The 23801-nt window shown below is 38.7% G+C and overlaps 1 protein-coding gene across 12 annotated transcripts in view; it reads right to left on the bottom strand.

Moving 5' to 3' along the window:
• MAGI2 (membrane associated guanylate kinase, WW and PDZ domain containing 2) overlaps positions 1 to 23801 on the bottom strand; it is a 699878-nt gene that overhangs the window by 365132 nt on the left and 310945 nt on the right. The window contains exon 1 of one of the 12 annotated variants that reach the window (XM_085039947.1): positions 16268 to 16704. The exons of the other annotated variants lie outside the window; for them this stretch is intronic. The gene's annotated coding sequence lies outside the window, so the exon portion shown is untranslated. Of the gene's footprint in view, positions 1 to 16267; positions 16705 to 23801 lie in introns of those variants that run through there. 12 annotated transcript variants of the gene reach the window in all.

Below are 23801 nucleotides of genomic sequence, written 5' to 3'. Positions count from 1 at the left end.
ATGGAACTTGCTCTGCACCTGACAAAAGTGTCAACATTCTCAGGAAAGACATAGACAAAAATATGGTGTAAACAGAGTATTCAGCAACAAGCCCTTAAAAATCTGTTTATCAGTATTTATTGTAATGTAGGCATCAAATCTTACCTATAAGAAGCTGTAATTCTTATTACAGCTTAAATAAATTCTTATTACAATTCTTAATAATAATTGTAATAATTCTTATTACAATTCTTAAATAAAAAACAGGTCACTTTGGAAAAATGTATAATCACACCTTTTATGTCTAATGTTAAGCATGCTGTCTAGAAGGACTGGCATAGTTATCAATCTCCATATTTCACTGTCAAAAGATCAAAGGCATTCAGAACTTAGGTATGAATACAGACTAGACCACTATTAAAAAGAACCCAAACAAATCCAGAACTCATTGGAATCCCAGCCCAATCTCCAACATTGTCTTTCTCTCTAGAAAGCAAATCAGAGCTTATTCTGCCCAACAAGGCTCAGCCAAGTCAGTCATGGATACAATAAAAGGACTTGTCTCAAATACCCAACTGTGCCACAGACATTCCTCTCTGTGTTTGTATTGGTGTATTTGAGATCAGTAGTAATAATAATTCCCAGATTCAGGTGGATACACTTAGTACAGCATAACCTATTTGCATGGAAAGCTGGTGAGTTTTATTGCTATACAGAGCCTATGTGAACATATGCTCAGTCAGATTTTTCCTGATATAACTACACAGGCCACACACACAAACACACACAGATTCCACAACCCAAAGGGGTTTATAAAAACTTCAAAATTGGATGCAGTGCTCAACCCGTGTTTGTCACCTATTGGGAGCTGCTACTCAGTGGAGGTGGATCAGCTGGGAGAAGCTGTTGCATGTCATTGCCATGGCAATGTGGATGTGGCTTCCAGGATGATGCAATCTGATAGTCCAACTGCTCCATGAACTCCTGTTCTGCCTGGAACTAAAAGCCATGCTGAGAAGGATTAGTACTTTCATTTCTTCAACTGCATGGTTGAAGAAATGAAATGGGAAAAGCTGGGACAGCCTTAATTCTTCATGAGAGGCTTTAGCCTTAAGTAAAACCTCTAGCTAAGGTTATATGAAAGGTTCAAGAAGGAATATTGGATGTTTCACAATGAATCTGAAAACAAGTATCTCTAGAGTTATAAGATTTCTGTCACAGACTATGGTTAAGACTTTAAGGAAAACAAATAAAAGATTTATGTGAAAACCAGCATCTTTTCTAGGCTAATAAAATGTATTTGGAATCTTCTTCTGTCTTCCTGAGATATGCTTCCATCTTTTGTAAGCTTTTTTGTGCATTCTGTACTTGATGTATTTGAAAAATAAACTTACTTTATGAGCGGCTCTCAGCTTGTGTCAGCACTTTCACAGTGTAAACACAGAAAGCCTTATATAATGTGGATTACATTCAAAATAAAAGTGGCTTTCTCAAACTCCCAAGTATGCCTTTCTTTTTTCATTAACGATATGAATCTTAATGAGATCAGAATCATTGTGTAAAACAGCAATAACAATGAGCTGAGCCATCCCAGTGCCTCCTGTTTCTTCACACTCTCATTTTGCACTGAGCTCTGTTTCAGTTGACACAGTCATATACCCAAATATTCTGCCCCATTAAGGGCTTGGCAATCACATGAAAACAGCACAGTGTAAAGTTCTAGCCACTGCATCCTTTCCTTGTAATTTCCAAATTACTGAGTTAATCTTTAGGGTTTTTTTCCTGATTTCATCCTGTTTAGAAATGCCTGTCAACAGGAGAAGCAGTTTCTACTCATTCCTCCAGTTGCTTAACAACCTTTACAGATTTTGTTTTCACAATAATATTTTCTTTTAAGTTTTGTTTCTGCACTAACCCATCATCAGGTTAATGTGAAAAAATAATAATATCCTTCTTTCAGCAATTACACACCTTCCAACTATGTCAATCCCTTTGATATTTTCTAAACAAATGCATGACATTTTTCTTTATTATTTCTCCATTTACCACAAGCTGTGTCACAGGTCCTAACACTTTTCTTGGAGTGACTTTATACTTTTTGATTTCTGTTAGTTTTGAATCAGCACTTGTAAATGTAGGAGTACAATCTTGGGATCGTTATGTTTTGGTTTCTTGTCATTTCATCACATTTCTTTCCTGTCGTATTGGTTTTGCATGGCCTGCCAGAATAAATAACAAATTCACTCCTGGGACATCAGTGTTGGTCAGAAAGCCACAAGGGACAAAAAGCATGGCACACGCTCCTCCTACTTTGTGTTACATGTGTGAAGAGTTTTTAAATTTCTTTTTAATTTCCATTTCTAATGTCAGGTACAGAAGTCTCCCACTAATTTATTGTGGGTGTTTACCAAAATAGCAGTTTTTCCAGAGCTTACCAAGCTATGCTCTGTTTTGAAATTCTTATGTGAAAATGTGTTTCTCATTAAGAATTCAATGGTCACTGTGATATTTCCATTTCTCAGTCATCCCTTCACAGGTCACACAACATTTCTCACAGAAAAAAAAAAAAGTGTTTCAGGAAGCTAAATATCTTCACCAACCAAATGGGAAATAAATGAATTTTCACTTTGTCTTCCATGCTGTGGACAATAGAAGCTTGTCAGCTGCTTTTATGTATAAATTCTAAGCCACTCATCTCTTTCATGAAAGGCTAGAGCACCCAGTTGTCCATATGTGGCTGTTTTTTGCTTCTGTTGCACCTGACTTTAGCCTGCTCTCCCATCTGTCAGTCTCCTCTTGTCACTTCAAAAGCAGAATCTCAAAGCATTCTGGAACGTGGCTTTTTCTCAAGTGACATCTCAGGGTTGAGAGGCACTTGTGAATATAGCTAAAAGTTACCACTTCACTAGTGAGTTCAGTCTCTAATTTCTCTGCAGGCGATGCTGCCGGTAAGCCAAGTGGTTTGAATTCTCCTTGACAGAAGGGTCTAGAAATGGAACAGCTCAGAGTCACAGCAGCTCACAATGGCCAAAGTAACACTGTTTTAGAAAGCTAGATAAATATTCAGGTAACAAAAGCTACCTCACCTGCATGGAATAGTTTGTTTATGTAATACTATTTATGTCACAAACTGCATTTTTAAGAGCAGGAAACTCTCTTTTTTTACCACAGGTTTGTGTTAGCAGAATACCTTAACTGCTGTTTAGATATCCAGATTTTGTTTTCTGCCTGGCTGGATCTTTAGCTAGGCAAGTCCCATATTTATGGGAAACATGCTTTTGCAATAATGTCTCTCCTTTTTTTTTTTATTAGAAGAAATAAACTCTGAAAATTACCAATTTGCTTCCTATCTTGTCAGCACCAGGAGGAGATCAAAGGATGACTATTAATATAAAGAGTTGGGTGCTATATAGAGGAAAATTGTTTCTTCATTGCTGTTCCCCAATACTCAAGAGTCTATTCTAGTAGTCTCACGGAATATTAATTTTAATTTTTAACTACAGATTTTTTGAGATTCCTACAATACACAAGTGTTGAAGAAATGGCCTCTATGAATTTTCTAATAAAATCTTCTATTGAAAAAGTCTAGACCAAGCAAGGTCACAGAAAGATTGATTTAAGATAATATTGAAATGTGGAAGCAAAAAAAAAAAAAAAAGAGTGAATGCGATATGATCAAAAGGGTGTGACATTTCTCCTTTAAAGTCAAAATCATGTAAGATTTAATGAAGAACACGGCAAAAATCACAGTGAAAGGGGCTATACCTTGTGAAATGTCAGACATCCAGAACTGAGTGCAGCAAATACAGTGATCATGTTTGTACGTGAAGGTTGTTTCACTGATCCATCATTACCACAGATAAAACCAGGAGTTCAGAAAAAGATTTGGCATGATGGAAGTCTCACCATCAAGCATGTTTAACAGCTTAATGATCTCCTCTTTTCTGTGCTATATGCCTTGATTCAAGCACCAAGGACAATGCTTGTTTGCATTACTAAATTTGTTTGACACAAACTGGATGTGCACTGTGGCAACAAAAGTTAAACCAATCTCTACTGTGAACAAAATTTTAAAATAAATTTATTTTTAAAATATAAATTAGAGATTATTCTCCCCTGTATTGACTGACACATCTAAAAATCACCCATTACTTAATATTATGACTGTGACTTTAAAATAACAGATAAAAAGGAAAAACATTCAGTAGAAAAAAATATGATCACAATGCAGCTAGACAGGTGGAAGAGTATAAAGCAGCAAATCTGGCTGCTGGATGAGAGATTATTCTGCAAAATGTCTGTATTTGGGTCAGTGAAGGTGATATGCCTAGTTAATTGGTGAATAGAGCACAGCACTGAGATCAATGAAAAACATTGATAATAGATGAGGACGTAGCTGGTTCTCCTCACACTGAGTGTAGAAAAACTGATATGCTTATCAAGGAGATTATATGATACAGTTGCCCATGATTATAGGGGGACTGAATTCAATGGCTCAGAGGTCTGTTCCAGTTCTACACTTCTGAAAAAATGGTACAGGTATTTTAATTAAAAAGAAAATATGCAATCTGTGATAGAGTGTTATAACTCTAGTAATTTTAATGGGTGGTTGCTATTTTGCTTCTTATTACCAGGAAATTGTCAAATAATTTAATTTATATGCAGAAAGGTTTCAGGTTTTGTCCTTCCTATGCAAAAATCAGTGGAAAACTATAATCTTGTATAGGAACTGTTGCGGTTTAGAGGATGTTACAGCAGACTTTACCCTTGAGCTTCTCTACTCAGCCCGGTTCAGCGCCTCAGTGCTCTAAACCCTCTGTCCCAGGGCTGGACACTGCACTCTCACCGGCCAGGGAGCCATAAGGCTAGCTCTGGTTCGTCTGCTTCCACAACCGGCGGTGATAAAGGAGGCGAGGAGGGTCTATGCGTTGTGTCCATGGAAGATGTTTATTCGCATGGTGCAGCAGAGGCCAACGACCTCCCCGAGGCAGAGATGCCTCGAGGGCGAAGGCCTCACATGCTCAGCACATGTGGAGCATAGACACACGTGGAGCATAGACAGCAAGATGGCAGAGGGTAAGGGGTTTTATAGGGAAACAGAGAGGGGCAGGGACAGCACACAGGCCCAGTGACCTCTGGGTACAGGGGAGGTACAGGGGCGGAGTTAGGAGTACAGGAACCAATAGGGGAAACCCGAGGGAGTGGCCAGGGCCACGTGGGGTTAGGGTACAGGAACCAATAGGGAAAACTGGGGGCGTGGCTAGGACTATGTGGAGTAGGGAAGGCAGGACAATAGGTGACAAGTACAGTCGTTAAGAAAAGGGTGTGGGGAACTTGCAGCCATTATCACAATAAGGAACCTCTCAGTGTCTCTTCATTAGGGATGGATGGATAAGTTCTTTGAAATGCCTGATTACTGCATGGTTTACACTTCTAAAAAATAACCTTTGTACAGCGTGCTTTTATGCTAAGAATTTTGAAATCCTTGAACAGTAGAATACATTTGTACAGCTACAGAACAGGTCAAATGTAAAAGTGCATGTTCACGACCCCTTTAAGGCCAACACTGAATTTCTCTTTATAAATGTGTACAAATGATACTTATCAAGATTTGTAGTACCTATTGCATCAGAGGCAATAACTAATAAGTTAATAGTCATCTTAATGAGGAGAAAAAGCAATTATTTATGAAGGACTAGTGAAGAGGACTAAAAATAGTGCATGACATTAGTGTAAAAAAAATAATGATGATGAGAGGATTAGGACTAATGGTCCTAGAAATGAACTCTTTTGATTATTTCCTGGAATATCCTCTCACTTTGACACTACCACCTGGGATGCAGAATACAGAGCCTAAGCAAATAAAATTATTCACCTCTCTTGTGCATATTCAGTCTTTGCCTCTTGCCACTTTAATATAAATTGTAACACTGACTCCTCATTAACCACCATCTACACCTCTTCTCTGATAAACCCAGCACTTCTGTCATTGTTACAAACTGAGAAACCTTGGACCACCCTGAAATTTACTGCATCTCTAACTGTGAAAACTGAGAAACATTGGTGGCAACATTTCAGAGACAACTTGCTCTCCATGTTTTTATTATGCATTCCCACATTTTGGGAAACACTCCTGAGCATAAAATTTAAAGTAATAAGTATGAGTTGTAGCTGAAGTAAGTTTTCTACAGTGTAACAGAAAGTTAAAACATAATGATTTAACTTAATTTAGTATAATTGCAAAATGAAGGTGATGCTTAATTCTAATCTTCCAGAGGAAAGCAAGTGCCAGCACTATGTTGGGAGGAATTTACGGTGCCAACAATTTAGAACAAATTCATCCCCCTGCTTGGAAGGAAGGGGTGAAGCTCCTCTTTTCCACTGCTAGGAAAATACCACTGATTTTGAGCAAGTAATTGCAGATTTACACCACAGTGCCTCAGATCAGAGTATGGTTTGTAATAAAGCTTCAATGTGTTTCAGGAGTGAAGACACTTCTTCAAAGACTTAAAGTATATGTTTTAGAGCTTTATTTAACCAGGTTTCATTCAGGTTGAGCTTCAAGGAACCTGAGTGTCAAAGTGCTAGAAGATGACTTTCTATCAAAAACCACACTTTTCCCTTGCTGTCACATAATATTATATCACAAATCAGCCAGGATTTTGGACCATTTCTCTCGCACTGCTTCCTCTCTGCCTTTTCTCATGAGCAGGGATGTTGCAAAGAGGCCACAATGACTGAGTTTCTCCATCTTCACCCTCCCACCCTTTTCTTCCTCAACAGCCTATGGCTCACCAGGATGCTGAAAACCTGCATAAGACTTTTTGCCCCAGCAAATGCCCTGATATCAACCCCTCCCCAAACTGCCCTGATGGAGAGAAGCCTTGTACAACACAGCACAGCCTGCTCCTTCTGGAGAGAGGAAATTGTGTTGGTGGGACATGGATGTTTTAGAGCAAGAGTGGAAGTGCATGAGCATCAGGAGCAAGGAGCAGAGCCTGGGGTGGAAGTGAAGGACCCCACTGCCCTGAGAACTTCCCACCTGGTGAAGGAAACTCCATCACTGGTTTAACACTCCTTGGACACAATTCAGCTCACAACTATTTTTCTTTTCAAGACATTTTTCTCCTTACTCCTCAGCTTCCATAAGGCAAAACCATCCATTTCTGTTAAGTAGCATGGTGTGTCAGTTTTCTGGCATTTGAGTTAAACAGTAACCATAAAGAAGGCTTGTGAGAGACAGTAACTGTTCTTGATGTCAAGTCTTTCCACAATGGGGAACTGCTTTTAAATAACTTCTTTGAAGAATAAAATAGAATAGTTTCTTGGTAATTGTTTTATTTCCATGGAGAAGTGAAGGAAAAGCTGTAGGGCTTATATTCTTTACCATGACAGCTTGAGGATGTGCATAAGGATTCCTGTTTCTGGCCTCATTCATTTTAATATTTTTTTCTCTCATTTCTCTTAATTTTGTTTTTTGTTGCCTTCCCTGTTTCTCTATGAACTGTTGGATTTATTTTCCTTCTTGGAGCTTTATTCCAAGTTCTCTGCTCTCAGCTCCTCTCCATGCTCTCTCTTCCTCTGTGCCACTCATTCAGCTTGTTAAACACTCTCCCTCCCACTGACCTCTTGGTGCAGAGATAGTTGGTTACAAACCTTTGTTGATAAAGGTCAATTCTCTTTGTCAGTGTAAGATGTTTGAGCCAAGACTCAAGGATAGCCATTTTCAGAGAGAGGGTCAGTAATTTTAAGGGCAAACAGATGCTGACTCTTACAGACAACTGCACTGCACTCAAAGACAAAAATGCATTTGTTCATTAACATCTATCTATTTCAATCCAATCTCCTCTCACACCTTTGAGGAAGGGTGGGAGAACCCTAAAAAGAATGAACAAATGGGCAAACTAAAGTTATATGCAAAGTCAAAAGATGAAATGGCATTGCAAAGGCATGCCTGCAAAAAAAAAATTGTGGGGGGGAAATGTTCCCATAACAGAGAAGAGGTAATTTTATGGAGAATCCCATGATCCCAGAAGAGGAGGCACATTCTATGTCAAATACTTTAACAGATTTTTTTGATAGAAATTTCCTGAAAAAGAGTTTATTCTGATTCTTTTAATTTTCTTTTTTTTCATTTTGGATTATTGTACTTTGCCTTTGCCAGGCATGACTCATATGCACAAAAATGTCTTCATCACAAATGAAACACACTTTCAGATTTACATGCTGACTTAGCCAAAACTCAAAGCTTTTGATTTTTAAAGTTTTAAAGTATCTCTAATGATGATGGGAAGGTCTGATGTGCTTGAAGATATAAGGCTCATCACTAAGGCAGCAGTAAGCTCAGGTGAAGGTAAAGCAAAGCAATTTTCCTCCATGACTGGGTCACCCTGTGCTGAGGTGTAAAGGTCTGGTTACATACACACCACTGAGCGTGTATCCATGGGACCAACGCTGGAAATGACATTTCTTCTGCATTGTGTGGCCACATAACTATCAATTTGTGCTTTAGAACAAGAATGTCATATCACTTGGAAAATATCACAGTATCTTGGCAAGTTATATTGGAAACTGGGAGGCATAAAAGGAAAGAATTACCCTACATGGCCTGGTGCTGCTACTCTTTCCCAGTGTGAAAAGTAGGATGCTGGGCCAAATACCCTGCTGTTACTCCAGCTGGGGAAGCAAGTTCCATATCAAACATTCAAGATATTTAGCCAGTAATTTTTGTATTTGCTGTTGAGGTGGAATCTGGACTGTCTAACCACATATTCTTATTACAATGGATAATTCACAGATGCTAAACTTTATACACAGAAGTAATTGACAAAGACAGAGTACAATAAAAAAATAATGCTTGGGAGGAGGTAGGAGTGGGTCCTCTACCTTCAAGAGTTACCACAGCTGAGCTGGTGGGTCTGGTGCACCAACATTTCTAGAAATAATCACGGACTCATTCACCTGATGTGGGCTGAGAACCTCAAACTGAGAACCTCAGTGCTTCTTAAAAGCCATGGTCATTCCCATGAGAGACTGTGGGGGCATGTGAGACTTTCCTATTAAAATGAAAGTGGAAAGAAGAAATGAAGAGGACAAGAAAATACTCAAGAGCTGGTCACAGTGCAGTGTGCCTCTGCCAAGGACAGTCTGCACATTATCTCCTGGAGGTACAGAGCAACAAAAACTTTCTCCTGGTTCTTAGGGCAGCTATAGACTACCCATCTTTTCCCATGGACTGCTGGGGCTATCGCCAAGAGCTGTGGCAAAGGAAGCACACTAGTATTAAGCACTGTAATGCTGAACTAGCAGATAATACCAAAGCACCTACATTTTCTTGTGCTCTCTCTCCTTTCATTTCTTTCCTGCTTGTTATCACAACTATGCCATGGAGAGTTTTGTTTGAAACATTCTTCTAAACACAATAGACAGCATACATTATTTATCCTAATGGAATAGTGTGCAAGGCACCCACCATATCTCACTTCCTCTGAATAACTTCAGAGAGAGCAAGATAAAAACAGGCTACATTTTTCAGTCAGAAAGTGATGAAACCTCACAAAAGGCAATTCTCATGTGGATGAGGTTGCAAAAGTAGGAGCAGCAGGAGCTAGAAAATCCAAATTTGTTTTCTCCTGTGCTACTGAGTCATTGAGGGAGCTGGGTGCAGTTACCTACAGACCGACGCACAGACAAATCCAAGAGCAATGTGTAATTAAGAACTTGTTGGGAAGAGCCCTGAGATCCTGACTATCTCTGATGACTGAAAGCTACTTCTGTTTAAAAACTGTTGTGTACTGTCTCTGTCTCAGCCTTCCCATTTATTTTCACACATGAACGAGTAAACCCCTATGAATTTTTTTTGATAAAATGAACTACACAAATGTAAACTATTACTTGTAGGAGAGAACTGTTAGCACAGGGAATTTGACTTCCTTACATATCATCAACAAGGTATTTTTATACAGGTTCCACCATTTAAGGGGTAGAGACCATTTACCAGTACAAATGAGCAGTACTGTAAATGAACACTGCCATTATTCTGCTGGTATGAAAGCAGCAGCAAACATGCTTCCTCAGTTTAGTTTTGAATTCTGAGCAGAGCTCGTATTTCACACAGTAATAGTCAGTAACTTCCATGGACAGGGAACATAATTACAGTGTCCTAGCTCCAAATGGCTGAAGGTTGTAAAGGATAATATATAGCACCTGCTGAATCTGCAGAAGGAAAAAAACCTAACACAATAAAGAGCTCCCTACCGGCACACTCCTCCTTTGTCAGAAGGACTTTCCAATAGGCACACAGGCAGGTGTTTTTTGATGGTTATGTCGCTGCAGCTGGTTTGACAACAGCATTTGATGGCTGTGATGACAGAATGGGAACAGACTATCCCCTCAGTTATTCCAGGTTTTAAAATCCAGCCATGCAAAAGCTGGGAAAGTTTGGAGTTACCCTTTCCTTTTGTGCAGCAAATTCCTCCTAGTGCTGTCTGAGGGATAGCTACCATTCATCCCACAAGGATTTCTGGGGTGGAAAGATACTCACATTTCCACAAACTGTTCACTTGTTTTCAAGAACCTCTTTGTATTATATCTTCTGAACAACAAACACCAAAAATGCAGTGTCTCCTGTTGGTCAGGAGCTGCAGAGCTCTGGAGACAGAGGCACAGTCACTTCAGTCATAGAAGACAGGGAACAGTCATGATCTGATCAAGTTCCTTTATTCAGCCATCTGCAAATCTCCCCAGATGTTCTAGATTTATGGAATATTCCAGTGGCTGGTGTCATAATCAAGCTTTGCTTTTAGATGTTCTTTATCCCAACCATGTGATAGAGAACCTGAGTTAGTGACGAAGGTCCTGTTCCTCATGCCTCTTTGGGTTTTGTGCACTGTTAAAATACAAAATGCTGGGTTGCTTCTGACTGCAGAGCATTACAGGGTGATTCTGAGTTACTTCTCAGAATTTCTTCCAAGAAGCTGACTCTGAAGGTGAAAAATCCTTTTATGAAAGGGAACTCTGCCCTGAAGGTCCTGTCCCTGCAGACACTCTGCTCACCAATGTTTCATTACAAATATTATCACCTCCTTGACTCATCATGGCTTCTGCCATCACAGAGATGAGTACAATCAATCCAAGAACTTTGCCCAATGTCATGAGCAATCCTGAAGACTTAAGCCAGGACCTTGAGAGAGGAGACAGATGGGGAGCAGGAGCAGCACAGCAGTGCCAAGGCTCTGTGCTCCCATCAGAGAAGGTTTCTCAGCAGATGACCAAGTCTCAAGTTACACAATCCATATCCAATTAGTCTGCCTGAATCAATCCACACTCCAAAAGTTCCTAAATCTTTACAAACTTCCAGAAATCTTTAATTTCTGTTATCTAGGACAGACCTTTATAGCTTACATCATCTCTGTCATCAGAAAAGCACTCTAGTGGCAGTAATTCTTCACACTGTACTTCACTGCAATTTATTTATTTGACTGGAAAGGAAAGGATAACTGAGAAAGAGAGCTTTTATTGTGATGTGCTCTCTACTGCAATGCTTCCCACATCCATGCCCATTTTTATTCCATCACCTCTGGGTTATGAGCAATTCTGTCAATGGGAATTGTCATGGCTGTAAAGACTTAACTCCTAATACCTTCAGATTAAAGAATTTTTCCCAGGCACTTTTTTCGTTGTTCATATTTTCATAAGGGATAATAGTTAGGGGGTTTGGAGGTTCAGTGATCACCCACTGTCAATCCTATTTGCTGTTTTCTTTGCCAGGAAGGTGATAAAATGTGTTTAACCTGAGCCCCTCTGCAAGATCAGATTTTCTCCACTAAATGTTCTCTTGTCTCATCTCTAGAGTGAAACTTGGCACCAATTTCAGCAGGGGCAGAACTGAGTTGTAAACCCCACTCTCCTTAATACCATTCATATGATGATATATGTGCTCAGGACACAGACTCAGATTACAAAATTGTCCCAAGAAAGGTACCAACTTTCATTGCTTTCTTCAGCAGTTAGAACCATGGGAATATTGGCTACATTCTTTACGGTATATTTGGCTGATGTTGGGATGAAAAATAATTTCCTTTTTTTTGGAAGAAGACTGAGGAAATTGAACACAGTATTGTGTTCTGTAGGCATCTGGATATGCATGTCTGTATATCCTAGTGCCCCAGCACCAAATTCTGACTTCAACTGGACTAAAGCAAGCCCTGGTGGCAGAAATTGCTTCTCACTGTCCCAGAATATGGAGTTGGGGCAGAAGGGAAAAGTCATAGATGGTTGCTGAGGTTAAATCAAAGAAGGTCTACATAAATAAAGTTTTTGGAGAGTCAGAAAAAAGTATAAGAGGAAAAATACAAATAAATTAGAAGGGTAACAGGGAAAAGATTGTAATGCCAGGTTAAAAGTGTCTTGCATGTGTTTAGGTGAAAGTTGTTTTCTTTATTAAGTTGAAAAAGTTAACCTAACCTTCCATGATCAGAGAAAGAAAAAAACCCAAACAACTTTCAATTTACAGTTTTCAGCTAACCCTACTGTTGATGTCTCATTTCTACAAAATAGTTGGCAGTCTCTAAAACATGGGTATGCTTTGTACACAAACACCAAAAGTCATCGAAAGAACCTTCCCCTTCTTTATCCCACAGCATAACATAGTCAGAAAACAGTTGCAACAGTGATCAGAGAAATTTTTATCTGGTGCCAGAAACCGTGTCACATGGGTCTGGGGTATGCTATATTTATGAGGAAGCAATGACAGAGGAATAGCTGGGATGTTCTCATGGAGAAAAAAAAAAAAAAAGAGGTAAATGATGCTGACCATACTCTTTTCTTGGCCCTATGGGCTATAATCAGCTCCGTTATAGTGACATCATTTACAACAAACTTGATTTAAACTGGTTGCATTAGGGCAACCGGGAATACTGTAAGGCCTTTAGTGTTCCTAAGCTTATTTTGCAATGAGAGCATGATGGTTTCTGTATAGGCATTTGCTGCTGAAATGGGAAATAGGTGGGCTGTTTGATGAGTCTGTCAGCTGGAACACTGGCAATCGCTACTTGGGCTGCTTCAGTGTAAATATAATTTTCTCAGACTTCAATACTCTATGTCTGAGTCTTTTTTTCCTGTTAGTATGTACTAATCTACCTAATTCTTGTTATTATTTATTTTCATCACAATCAGAATACAATCCTGACCTTTATGCTTATCCACGGGATGTATTTACACAGCTTGCAGAAAGTGATAGTAAGAAATTTGCCTGGTGCCACCATTTTTATTTCTATCTATGATTCCCCTCCCTCTTTACAGAGGTCCAGTGTGTCAGTGCTGCACCATGAGAAAATTTGCATTTCCAAGCAAAGTCCCTGGGCAGTTTTCATTTTGTAATGACAATAAAAGTCAAAAGTCATGCTTCATTTCTTAAATCAGATTTTCACTGTTAAACCCCACTTTAAAATATATTGTAGTTAATAATCACATAATCAATAGACAATACTCCTAGTTGGGTGTCTGTGTTTTGTTTGGGTAAAATTTGCTCATTTAACCTCTTCTGGAAACTTTTCTGCTTGTAGTGATCTTCAGTCCAGTTTTTTCTTAATGTGTAAAGTTCTGAAATCTAATTTGTTCCTGTTCAGTATTAGACTCCCTTTTTTTTATTATGTACATACACACCTGAAAATCAGCCTGGTTTGGTTTACCTTCCAAAACTGAAGCTGCATTCCTACGCTTTATTACTATGGTCAGTGTGAATTAGGCATCTGGAATCTGTCACTCAAAGCTTTTTAACTCTATTTATTTGAACATCTCTCATTGATATTTCTGCTTGTCTGATGGTTTGTAAGATGCTTGTTTTCTTTTTCACAATCCCACTGTGCAATTGTGTCACTCTCCATGAAGCAAAGTGTTTACTACTGTCAAATTATCTACCTGTACAAAAGGAGCAATGGGATCTGCATGCAGTGCTAAAGTTCCCTTTTTGCTCCTTTCCAGTGATAGTGGAATTTTATACCATAGCACCAAGCATTTAGGTCTGTGAAAATTAATCTCAAAAGACTGTAACAGGTCTGGCAAGCAACATTTGGGGGTTTTATGAGTACTGCACACAACATGCTTTCTAAGCAGCAAATCAAATAGTAGGCACTATTAAGCAGTAATAAAATACACTGGCCACATTTTCTGGAGAGGATCCATACTACTGACAACTTCTCACAGCTACCCTTCTGCCTCCTACTTGCCCTACTTTTGTGCTGTGGAGCCACTTTATCTCAGGGAACATTCAAAGAATTTTCCACTGGAGCGAAATTCCCGGTTGCACCATGAATCCCCCGGCACAGATCCCTCTGGAGAAACACAGTCCCCTTCCTCTCTCCCCTGCACTCCCCCACACATGGACAGGCAGAGGCTTCTCCCACCTCTGGGCTGCAGCTGCTGCTCAGGAACGCTGGAGCAGAGCTGCAGAGTCAGGCAGATTGGCCATTCCACCCGGGCTCCTTCCACCCAGCACACTTGTAGTACAATTAAAGGAGTGCCTCCCCCCCTCCTCCTCCCCCCTCACTCCTGTAGTATCTGAATGTGAACTTCTCCCTTGGATAAACAAACACTTGTACCCGTATGTGTACTTCTGGCCTTTAAGGACTTTATTCCGGTGCCTTTTTTTAGGATTTGCTGTTTTACCTGTCAGTTGCACTCACCACCGGCTGGCATTTCTTTCTCACCTGTGTCGTGGGCAGCACATTATCTAAGACACATGTTTTTCAACCCACTTACCTAATTCCAGCAGAACTGGCAGAAGCTGCTTTATTAGCAGTATGTATACAACATATTTACAATACCTACTTTAATTAATTTATTTTCTTGGTAAGCAGTAGTATTGGCATGAGGTTCTGATTTCAAGTAAAACAACCACTGCCCACTATAGCCCCTCAGCCAGTTAAACAGTCAAAGAAAGCAAAGCAAAACAAGCCAGTCAGACATTATCAGAGAGATTGGTGATTATAACAAACAATACAAGGGGAAAATGCATGGCTATTCAGAAACTGTCTTTTGGGGACTGAAGAGGAGATCTGGAGCCATTTTTCACTAGGTTCACGAGAAAATGTCAGCACACAGATGCTACTGTACTGTCAGATTGCATCTTAATTTGGCCAAAGGGGACCCAGGCAGTCACCCCTCACAGACATTTTTAAAGGCCCATTACAAATCTGATTTATTGGTTGCTAAGAATCTCCCTGCTATAGTCTGCAGATTTTGCATGACATGGAGCTGAAATCCAGATACAGATAAATGTCTGCTTCTCTGTATGATCTAAATCCATCTGAATTCAGTATTTCTTGGTCATCGGTCAAGCCTCCCCCGGTTTGCCCACCCCCTCTCCTCCTAATACCTTAAGGCAGTTTACTTCAGAATGAAGCAGAGCATTAACCTGTATAAAATTGCTAATTTGTATATAACTCTCTTGCTGCCATGAAAAAAAAAGAAAAAAAGAATAAAAATGAGATGCCTTTTGTTCTAAAGAGGCAGGGTAAAAATTTCAGGAACAAAAGAAATGCTCTGCCTAGCAAGAGCAATGAGAAATTGCTGGGATATGTTTTAGATGTTTAGGCATGCTGGTGTTAACAACCATTCACATAGAAATGCTAATTTGCTTCTGCTCTTCAATATTAAAAAAAAAAAATCGGTTGCCTTTTTCCTCAAAAACAAAAAAAAGAAAAAAAATAATTAATTGCCTTCTGTGAAAAGCCAAGGATCATACGAGTAAAATGCATTTGGAATTGCTGAAGAAATGCCATTCAAACTTGCTCTACTCGAACTGCCCATTGTTACAATTCAGACAATGTACAACAACAACCACATCTCAACTTCTAACCATGCCCGCATCACAAGGAATTCAAAGTCAACAGCTCTTCCTATTTCCATAAACTCACCTCCAAAGCCTTCATTTGCAGCTTCTCTGACAAAAATCTACTAGCATCGGAACAGTCATCTGACAATTTGTTACAGAGGCATGCAGCTCGTCCTAAAGCCTTGTGTTTTGTGAAGGAACTATTCTAAACAAAGACAACATCAAAAGCTACACAAGGATCACTCACAGCAAGTCCAACTCAGCCCAAGTTTGGGTTCAACGTCTGTCTGAATACAGTAGTGCCTCCCATTTTGGTTCTCTTTTGTGGGATTAAACCCCATCTAATCTCGTTAAGTGACCCCAACTCAGGCTCCAGCTATACTGCTTTGCAAATCCAGACAGAGAAAGAGAAGGGAAAAAAGGTAAGAAAGAGAAGGCAGCGCCTTATCCCACCTTTCCATGGCTCTCAGCCCGTCTGTCTTCGCATGATCTGCAAACCACCTGTACCGGATCCAGCCCATTCTGGGGACACAAATTATCTTCCCGGTAGATGTAGTCTCAGCTGTGCTTTGATTTTTCAGCACGAATGTCTAGAATCTTCTGCTCAAGCCAGACACAGCAACACAAAACTGCAGCTGAGCTCTTTTGTTTTGCCTCTCTCTCTCTCTCTCCGGGGCTGAGGCAGCGGCGCTCCCGGCGCTCCCGCTCCGCTCCCTCCGCCCCCGGCAGCGCCGGAGCGCTCGGCTCCGCGCCCCGCAGCACCGCCGCGCCCTGCCCGACCCGCCGCGCCGATTCCTCCGGCAGCGGGCAGCTTCGGGGGGCGGTCAGGTGATCTTCCGGTTAAAAACCGAGAGGATGCTCGGGGATTGAGCGCACGGATCCGTGGTGGGATTCAAACTAGCCATTTACATTACAAAGCAGGGAGGGAAATAGGGCTCGGAGGAGAGCATCAGGCGTCCTTCTGCTCTCCAGCTCTCCGCTGGCAATCCGCGCAAGCAGGCGCGGCGCAAAGATAGGCAATTAAACTTTTCGGTGGTAATAATCATACATAGTTTGGATACTATGACACTCCTAAAGATTTAAAATTAGGGCTTATTCATAAATAAACATTTTTTTTTAGGTGCTATGCTGGTTCTGTATCTCCTTACAGATTCTTCCCAATTGTACATTTTTTACAATACAATCTTTAAACATTTATGCTGAAGCCATATTTAATTTCTCATCAGCAAATGGACCGTACTCAACTAAAAGCAATTATTAGTTCTTTATTCACATTATTATATTGCAATTCAAAGTATCTTTGATGTAAGGGTCATTATATTTAAAGCTGACTCTGAATTGTAGGCTATCCAATGGCCCTGTTCCCTGGGATTACCCTGATCAAAGCTACCATACGGCACAGGGCTTTGGAATTTAGGCTTACAAGACTGAAAGAATTCAGATTTTGTGAGAATCCTAGTTATTGCCAAGTAATAAGAAATACCCAAATATTGTCAGAAAAGTCAGAATTACTTGCAAACAATATGTTGCAAGAAAATCCTACAGGAAACAGACTGTGAGTCTTGATAAAATACTGCATTTTTAACCCAAATTGCCATTAAAAAAATTTCTATCATGAGACCAGAATTTCACCCAACACACCTGCTTTGCATTCATTATAAAATGGTAGCAAACAGGAAACATCTGCAAAACTAGGCACAAAGGGTAAAGTAGGCATCCACATTTAACCAGTCTTTCTGAGAAGCTAAATGTGTAATGTATCATCTATTCCAGAAGAAATCTAAACCCATTTTCCTACGACCATGTTCTTAAAGACTCAGGTTAAAACCAGAAAGCTTATCCATCCATCCATCCATCCATCCATCCATCCATCCATCCATCCATCCATCCATCCATCCATCCATCCACCATCCAACACAGGCACTGCTAACGCTCCCCAATGTTTCCAACAATATAACAAATAACTATCTGAAGATCTGTCCATAGACACTTCAGTTCCTCTGGCACTACACACAGAATGCAGATTTCCACCTTTTACTTTACGTACTATCACTCTTATGATGTAAGGTAATTTTTTTGGTAAGCACACAAAGGAGCAACCTGCATTTCTTTTAGGCTACTGAGGGAAAAGAGTTGTGTGAGAGATCATGGATTATCTGCACCATATAATTAAGCTATTATTATGTCTACTAGATTGATACTAACAACTCTATCTTGCTCTGACTTTCAGAGACATAACGTTTTTAACCCTGACACATCCTTTTTAGTAAAGCTCTAGTAGGAGTGCTTCACAGGTTTCCTATCATAGATGAAGTTTTTGCCATAGTCCATGAGCTTTTGGCAGAAGCCAATACTGACTCCAAGGGGCTGGTAAAATTCCCATAAGTACATAACCATATATATACACACACACATATATACACAGACATATATATGTACCACATATATATACATATATATATACACACATATATATGAGACATTATTTCAAACCAGTCTTCAAGGGAAAAAAAAAATCACTGGACTTTAGCTTTCCTACATTTCATTTAGTTATATATTGAAAAAAATGTCAGAAGTGGGACTCTTGTCATGCCCAGGTAAGCATACCCTTATAGAAAGATAGCTAATGACTATTGCACACTTAACATTAGAACATATTTATGATTCCAACAATGAAGACCACAGGAACCAGTAGAAGACAGAAACAGAACAAGTTCATCTCAATTGTCTAAGCCTCTGGTTACAAGTAGAATTCTACAGTTCTTTTGGGCAATCTTTGTAGCCACATGTAGTTATTCTGTTAATAACTTTTTCCTTTCACCCTCCAGAAGCCACAATGGTGAAAGCAGAGTAGTGACATTTACTGGCTGGAATGGGTTAAATATGAGAGAATCAGCTGAGAAAGTAATCTGAAGAAGCTATCAGTGCCAACCAAGCTACAAAACTCAGAACACAGAATGACACATATATCGGTGTTTGCTAACTTGGATATTATCAATATTTTTATATTGCTATGAAGTCTACATAAAACTTGTTTTTAGTAATGAAATAGGTCTGAATTATCATTGATGAAAAGGCAAACACACACATTACCCTGCCTGGTACTTACGAGTAGTTACAATACTGTGTAAAACATGGGACTGCTCGACAAAATTTCCAATGTAGTCAACAACTAGAATGCAGTTGTGTCATTTGGCACAGAACTTATATTGAATGTGATGAGTTTCTAGATGAGCAAGAGGATCACATCTCATGTACACTTATTACAGTCATCAAAATGCTCACTTTAGCAAAGCTCAGTACAGTAGAGCTTTTCAAAAATGAAATGCTGTGGTCACCCATCTATTGCAATGTATGGTTTACAACTCTCAAAAGAAAGTAATTTCCTTTCTAAGAAATAGAGCAATGATTTTAGGCTTCCAAAACAAGGCTTTTATAATATCTGGGCTGCCATACACATTGACAGGAACAAGACATTCAGACTTTACACGTTAATGCAGTAAAAATTACAGGCCTAATCCACTGGAAGGAACTGAAGGAATATCTTCCATCTAAGGGCTGTATGTATACATGGAAGTAGGTATGTAAATAATGTGTACAGACATGTATACATAATTAATTAAAACCTTATAATAAATATGGATAAAAACCTGTCTCAACCATATAGAAAACAATTACATTTTTGAAACTGTGCGCTGTAATACTTATCAAAATAAAAATCAGTACAAACTGATACTTTACTCAAGAACTAAATACATGTTTTTTTAATCATGAAGTTTATCACCTTTAATCCTTTGAGTGGAATTTGTGAGTTTCCCAGCAGAATCACTGGTTTTAAATCATACTCTTTTTAAAATTAGAGCTTTAATTTAAACAACAGCACAGACATAATCAAATTATTGAGGCATGACAAAAATAAATTAATGGTCTACTTTGTGATAGAAATAGTCTCAATATTTGCAATGTTAATTTCAAAACAGTAAAAAATTGCATATATCAACATAAAATAACAACAAAAATCCCTATTTTAGTTATAATAATATCAGTCTTAAGGCTGGATTTATTTCTAAAAGAAGCCATAGAACTAGGTTGCATCTTTTTTACAGTTTATTTATATGCAAGTCAAAAAGGTATACTCTTAAAAATGAAAATATATTCAATCAGTAAGAAAGTGGGTATGTCTTCATGTATTTATGAAGTCTTTTTGAATTTGTGCAGCAAACAGGCACAAATAGCTTCTTTTTCCATTACTCTTCAGATACAGAATTTGCAAGTGTATGTTTCAAAATTAGTACTTAAGGAAGAAAACAGCTATTGACTTCAGATCCTTTACATCAATATTACTGATGAGTAAAAATATCCAAATGCATACAAGTTACACACATAATTTATACAATGGAGAAAACCATTTTAATAGCATTTACAGTATTTTAAGTATCTTGCACTCTCAGAAATATTGTAAATTATAACAAGTAAATGTAACAATTTTGAGGTAGATTTGGTTTGGGTTTTGGCCGTACCAAGAGTCCTTTATCATCACAGATTAAACACTGTGAAGAAGAAAGTGAAAGAAGGCTGAGATGGAGATGTGGTCTGAATCCAATTACATTATAAATAAGCCATTTGATGTGTGGTTTGTGACTCATGCTAGAGAAAGCCTCTAATGAAGGCCTTTCCATGGAATGGATTTGTTGTTATCTTTAACTTTAAAACAGACAGAAAGAACTGAGAGATGATTAGCTACGTTAATACAAATATCCTTTGGAAATCATGACCTTTTCTTGTCAAATTATTGGAAGCCACAACAAGAAATTATGGAAACTTTCCCTCCTTCAAAAAACAGGTGAATGATAAAAATAGAAGAAAAAAATTCCTTTGAAAGTGAGGAGAATATTCTCCATCAAGTCTGCTGGAATATCCATGCTTTTTTTCCCCTTGTGGGTATGTTGCACACTGCAAAGGATTGTATCCAGAGGTTTTTTGATTATTTCCAGTGAGGGAGACTCCACAACCTCTCTGGACAATCTGTTCCAGTGTTTGGTCACCTACCTACACAGTGAAGAAGCTCTTCCTCATGTTCAGTGGAACTTCCTGTGCAACAGTTTCTGCCCATTGCTCTTTTCCAGTTGCTCAGCACCACTGAGAAGAGCCTTGCCCTTCCTGTTGACTGTCTCCCTTCAGATACTTAGACATTGGTGAGGTCCCTTCTCAGTTATCTCTTCTCAAGAATGAACAGGCTCAGCTCCCTCAGCCTTTCTTCCCTTTCCCTTTCCCTTTCCCTTTCCCTTTCCCTTTCCCTTTCCCTTTCCCTTTCCCTTTCCCTTTCCCTTTCCCTTTCCCTTTCCCTTTCCCTCTTTCCCTTCCCCTTCCCCTTCCCCTTTCTTCATAAGACAGATGTTCCAGTCCCCCAGTCATCTTCACAGCCCTCCACTGGATCCTCTCCAGGAGCACCAGGACTCCCTTACACTGAGGAGCTCAGACACAGCACTCCAGATGCAGCCTCACTAGGGCTGAGTAGAGAGGAAACTTATTCCCTAGTAAAAAATTTGTAGAGGGTTCAAGTAAATTCCATACAATTAAATTTGTGGAGGATTTGGGGGATAGAATGTGCAGCTTGCAGCCAAATTTTTACAAAATTTCTTTACCAACCAGTTCTTGTGAACTACTACTACCAACCAGAGACTTGTGTTTCAGGGAAGACTGAATGTCTTAATCTAACTGCTAAACTCAGTAGTGTTAATAACTTTGGCAGAAGCAAGTGGGTAGCAGTGGGGAAAAAAATCCCATTAAAAAGTCTGGTTATTTTTTTGAGGATATTAATTTAACTTTCATGGGATAGTTCAACTATTTCTCCTTGAGACTGCAATATTTCCTATTCAGGCTCATGATGAGAAGGAGAAGATAATTATAATCCTCTTCAGACAGTGTGTTCATTAAGTATGTTATTTTGGATAAGTAAGTTTTTTAATTGGTTACCAGTGCCTGCCAGTAGGATGGTCTATGGTAGCATGGCAGTGAGGATCTGTGCCCCTAATGCTTTCCCCTGTTGGAATTCAATACAGTTTAATTGAATTACAATGGGGGTAACCACAAGATGTCAATTACTGCTTTATTCACAGTATGGACCTCTTCTTCCAATGGCACTTGATTGACTAACTCAGCACACTTCTCCTATTACAGGACCTCTTCCCCTCTTCCCAGAGAATAAGTATTGTATAAAGGTGCCATGTTCTTTATTAAACAGCAGCATAATCACACAACTCAGAGGCACTGACTGCAAAAATTAAAGCTCTACCTGGTCTAAGTTTACAGCATGTGACCTACTTTATTGGAAGCTAGAGTTGGAATGTCTTTCTGCATCTATGACTTCGCCCATCTGTTGATAGTTTCGCTCTCTGGAACAGGGAAGATACCATTTTTTGATCTTTTATCTTTTGTCTGGAAGATAATTTTTTTCTCTTCTGTTGAGAAAATAGATAGAATAGTTTGGAAAGAATATTCCTAGATTGAAAGTATTTAAGTTATGTAAAAGAATTAAATAAAAATAAATCCTTAACCTATCTTTCTGACTGCTCCCTAGTACTCTTTCATCCAATTTAAGACCTGAAACCATGAAGACACCAAATGTTTTTGCTAAAAGCACTTAGTATGTTTCAAAGACCTAAATCCATGAAAACTGGTCAATGATTTTGCCAATTCTCTTTTTATATAAACCATATGTTGATTAAAAACAATTTAAAATTAAATAATATTTTTGCAAGTTTGGTTTTTTCCCTCTGTTAAATAGCCAAGCATAATAAGTTTTGATTTGTAAAACTTTTTCATGGAGAAAAATAGTTTTCTGATCTGTAAATGTCAATTATAGTGTCAATTTGAAAAATCACTGTGGCTATATCAACATTAATATGACATGACTATGTTTTTACTCAAATGCTGTTTCACCATGATCTAAGAAGAGCTAAATTACATTTTAGCAAACATTCTTTAATCCTGTGTGCAAGGCTGATCCTACTACTAGTAGGAATGAAACAGAAAGAAAAAGAAAATTTAAATTTGCAGGAGGGATGGATGTTAATATTACCAAATAACAAGACTCTTGACTGAGCCTTCTCACACTAGTATTATTGCACTGTGCTCTCAAGTTATTACTTGCTAGAGATTATTTGCTCAACTGCATGTTTGCTCAGTCCTCACTAGTCTCTATATATGATACCACCAGCTTTTAAAACACTTCTCAACATTTCTATTGCAAACTTTGGAATGCTAATAACAAAGTAAGAAAACCAATTTTTAAAGGATTAAGTCTATTAATTTATTATATTCCTATTAATTGTAACTATAAAAATGTTCTTTATGTATTTATTTAATGTCATTAAAAGAAAAGAATTTACAAAATAAAGCAAAATCCATTTTTGTATTCTGCTTGTATATACTTTAGTAAGATACCTTGTTGAAAATAGGTCATGTTTTAATGGGGATGCAAAAGAAAATGGAAGTTCTATACTTTTTGCACAAAGTATAACAATAACTTTACTATAACAACAACTTTAACTATAGTCCAACTCCACAGCTTGGTATTTACAGAACAGGAACACATTCACTATTTTAACTCCTAATGGTTACTGGCTGAAGACTATAATACTCCACTGAAGCCAACAATGTTTTACTGGGAAGTGCCTGATTTTAAATTTCATATATGATCGTTCTACAGAAACCCAACATTTGGAAATTATTACACATTCTTCCTTTTCCCCCTCCCACTCTGTCATATGGGAAGAAGAGGTTTGTGCTTTTCATACTATTGCTCTTCCACTCTGAAACTCCTAATGTGGGGAATTCCTTGGGATCTCTATAGAGGCTACGAATTTAAACTGAAATTCTGGATTTTTTGTTTGTTTGACTCAGTAGTTCCTATTAGCAAAAGACAATAATTAAATTAGTCAGAATACATGTAAAAGAATTGTATCTATATGTGAGTATGAGGTAT

This window comes from Lichenostomus cassidix, chromosome 1Aa (assembly GCF_008360975.1).
Source record: "Lichenostomus cassidix isolate B80296 chromosome 1Aa, HeHo_3.0, whole genome shotgun sequence".
In the NCBI taxonomy this organism is placed as follows: Eukaryota; Metazoa; Chordata; class Aves; order Passeriformes; family Meliphagidae; genus Lichenostomus; species Lichenostomus cassidix.
Note: the sequence above shows the minus strand (reverse complement) of the source record. Positions and strands in the feature narration are given on the sequence as shown.